Raw genomic sequence first — 4142 nt, forward strand, 5'->3', positions numbered from 1 at the left:
TCCTTTCTTTTACTCTTTATTTTTCTGTTGTTACTACAGGCCAAGTGAGGCAGAAAAGAATAGAATGTAGAAGTAGGCTTCTGTGATACAACAAGGAGCTACCTTGCATGGCTCTAAATAGCCCTCTCTGAGCCTAAGTCACCTCCAAACTGGAGAGTTCCTCATTCTAGGTGGGCTATAGTGACCACCCAAGTTCAGTGCATAACTATGAACTATTAGGAAGCAATAGTATCCACTTGCCCATTAGGATTTATATTTGGAGCATATCGACAACACTGCCTTTACATTGGTTTGGTAGAAAATCTCAGCGATGTTAGTTTCATGAGTATTGGCTTCTTTGAGTTGGGCCAGGCAAATCTAGATATGCTGTTTATTAATATTGGCTTGGTGAAATGGAAGAAAATTAAAAGAAAAAATTATATAAATAATATCAAGGATGAATTAAAAATAATGTAGACGGAGAATGGGAAAGGGACCTCAAATCTTTATTTGTACATTAAAAGTGTACTGGGATGGCTCCAACATTCTTCAGATTTAGTAAAGACTTGACTGTTGGCAAATATAAATATCTCCACAATTAACAGAGAAGATTCATACTTTTGTCATTAGTTAAATGAACTACTTCAGGAAACTATACACTTTTATTTATTCAAGCTGAAAATAGTAAAACTATTTTTACTTCTAATATATAATAAAAATAAATGAATTTGCATGTTGCTAATTTGGGTATTGTAATAAATTTGATTAAATTATTTACATCTGGAGTATTTCTGACAATAGCTCATTAAATTAATATTGTAAACATTTCAAAGGTATTGATTATATGACTTGAAAAAGTAAACTGCTTGACATATTTAGAAAGAAAGCTGTTAATACTGATATGGTAGTTATAAGTATTTCCTATATAATCCTTTAAATAGACATCCAGAGATCTTATACCAAACGAATTAGCCTTAGTTAAAGGTCATGTAATTGCTTTCCCTTTGTGAATTCTACAATTACTTATTTTTATTAAAACTCATTTTCTCTTAATACATTTAAATTTTTAAGAATTTAGTATGCAAAATTCTAGAAGCAATGTCATACAGTATGTCAGATCTGCCCAAATCTTAGAGAGTATATTTCAATATGTCTGATTATTATACTTTTCTGTATTCATGTAGGTATATATAAAACTCCAGATGTGTATTGTACATGTGTGCTTATCTACATCATACATGTTACTTGGAGTTTACAAAATTAAACACATGCTCTTTCAAAGCTATTATTATTCTGTGTATGTCTAACAAAGCACTCTTTTCAGGGTATAGGAGGGTAAATGTTTCTCCAGCCCCTTCCAAATTTTCACTTGAATAATAAAAGAGAGAGAAAGTCATGCTTGTTCTACCAGTGATCAGAAGCCACAAGCAAAGTAGATTCTTTGGGCCAGGGATTAATGACTAGTTTCAATGAAGACAATATCTGTTCCCTAAAGGCTGCCAACCTCTCACAGTTTTGGCAGTTTATAGGCAGAGTAGAGACCTTATACTACTGTGTCTGTTTCAGTAAAACATGTTAGGGCTCGTTTCTCTCCTGCTTCTACAGCTTTCCTTACTTACCTCCCAAGCTTTTCCTTAGAGTCACCCTCAGTATTTGAGGGGAGTGAATGTATACCTTCATGAACTTGGCACTTTAATCCAAAGTCCCCCCTCAAGACCAAAATTTCTTGTCATCTTAATTTTCAACTTAAAAATGCAAACAAATTTTACGTTGTACCCTGTAACCCCAGCACCGCCACCAAAGAGCCATATCCATTTTCTAAATCAGTATTTCCCGGAATCCGACATTCTACCAGAATGCAATAAATACTTGTTGAATGACTAAGTAATATGTTCAAGTTGATGTTAATAGGGAAAAAATTATATCTTTGAGTAAAATCCATGCCTTAGGAATATGTTCCATGATTACTCTGTGATGTCAAGTGTCCAATGCACATATCCTTGAGAAACTTGGCGATATGATGGCCTCACAACTGATAGTTTACCAGATTAACTTCCAGAAAATACTTCTAAATACAGTTAATGTTGCCGAGTCATCGTGCCAAATACAACTCTTGGGCTACAGGAATTACAAGTTAACTTTAATCTTCATTTCCTTATTCAGTTAGCCATGAGATAACGAAATCACTATTCAAACAATCAGATCCAAACTTTCCTTTGCCCAGCTGGTTAGTGCCTCTCTTCTTTCTGTAAATTGTGTCAGCTCTTTCTCTGATTGGTCTCTGCGAAGCAGAAAGCAGAAGCAATCAATCGTCTTCATAACTTAGCTAAGAACAGAAAGTGTTGGGAAATAATAATGCAGATCGTTTGGCCAGAGAAGGAGTCTGAAGGGGAGAATAGAAAATCTTTTCTTAACAAGCTTGCCTGGAAGGTAAAAAAATTCACTCCTTTTTTTTCATGAAAAGTCACAACTGTGACAGGTGATTTGAGCAACTGCTCTGTACCAGGCAGTACGCCAAGCATCTTGTATCCTCACTCTTGTATCAGCTGAGCATTTCACTCTTGTATCAGCTGAGCATTTCACAATCTCTCTCTCTCTTTTTTTAATTGGAGTATAGGTGCTTTACAATGCTGTGTTAGTTTCTGCTGTACAACGAAGTGAATCAGCTACATGTATACACTTCTCCCCTCCCTCTTGGACCTCCCTCCCCGCCCCCATCGGTGAAGAAACTAGTGAAAAGATAATAAATGTATTTCTCCCCACGCCCACCAGAAACCTATTGGTACTGGGAATATAACTAGGATTTGACGAGCGTAGAGAACACTGCAGAGGAGTAATAAGTAAACAAGCAAATGCAATATGTTTGCTCCACAATTACATAAGGGTTATACATAATTTTGGAGGGCAGTAGGGAAAACCCAGAATATCGTTATTGGACAGGAAACATTTCTCCGTATATTTAGGACTTCAGTAAAAACCTAAACACTTTTTTCTGAAACATATATTATTAGAGAGCACAGTAGGCATAATCAAAATGTGAACTATCCATAGTATATTCCTTCTCTTCCCCTCTTTCTCGTTCCCGCACTCCTGAACTAGCCTCAGCTCCCAATTCTCTCTCTAATTGTTCAGATAACTCAGATTTAAAGTCTTGGAGGGATCTGGAGCTCAATGCTCACTTCCTCTTACTCTTCCTCCCTCCAGCCTCATACAGTTACTAAATCACCCATGTTATTCTTAGCAATGACTTCCCTCCACCTCTTCCCTTTCTTTCTGCCTCCCTTGTCTCTGAGAGTCTCATTGGTTACTATATCAACCACTTAAGACTTAATAATGGTCTCTCTCACCCTAAAGCATTTTACACGTACATATTATATTAATCCTCCTAAAGTCCATCTTCATCACACTGACAAATCTCTCATGACTCACTCTGTCACTTAAGGTCCTCACAAAGCATGCCTGATCCTGACCCCTTATATTCCAACCAAACTCTACTACTCACAGCTCCAGTAAACCCCCTGCTCTAACCGCCTCAAAAGCCTTGCTTTTGCTCATCCAACTGCCGAAATGATTTCTTTTATGCTTTTCCCTCTCCAAATCCCGGACTGTTTCCCAAATACCTCATTTTTTGCATCGTTCTACAGTGGATCTAGCACAGTGTCTACCACACAGAAGATGTAAAATTGATTGCTACAGCCCTTTCTTTCTGTGACTGCAGTCATGGCACCCCCTTCAATGTGGCTTTGCAGTGTTTCTCCCCCATAGCATGGGCTCTGGTTCCAGCTAACACACTCCTCCCCAGATCAAGCTAGCCTAGAAGGCAGCAGTCTTCGTGTCCACTACTATGTCTCTTCTCCCTTCAGGTGCAAAGCATAGATAACCCAGAAGACAAATGAGAAAAGGCCAAACAAGTAGTTTTCTATCATCTCTTTATTTATTTTTTTTACAGGCAAACCTTGTTTTATTGTGCTTTGCCTTCTCGCGCTTTCCAGATGTGTTTTTTTTACAAACTGATGGTTTGTGGCAACCCTGCATTGTCAGACGATGGTTAGCACTTTTTAGCAATAAAGTATCTATTTAATTTTATTGAAGTATAGTTGATTTACAATGTCGTGTTAGTTTAAGGTGTACAGCACAGTGATTCAGATATATATATATATATA

Source organism: Neophocaena asiaeorientalis, unplaced genomic scaffold (assembly GCF_003031525.2).
Source record: "Neophocaena asiaeorientalis asiaeorientalis breed wild unplaced genomic scaffold, Neophocaena_asiaeorientalis_V1.1 scaffold150, whole genome shotgun sequence".
In the NCBI taxonomy this organism is placed as follows: domain Eukaryota; kingdom Metazoa; phylum Chordata; class Mammalia; order Artiodactyla; family Phocoenidae; genus Neophocaena; species Neophocaena asiaeorientalis.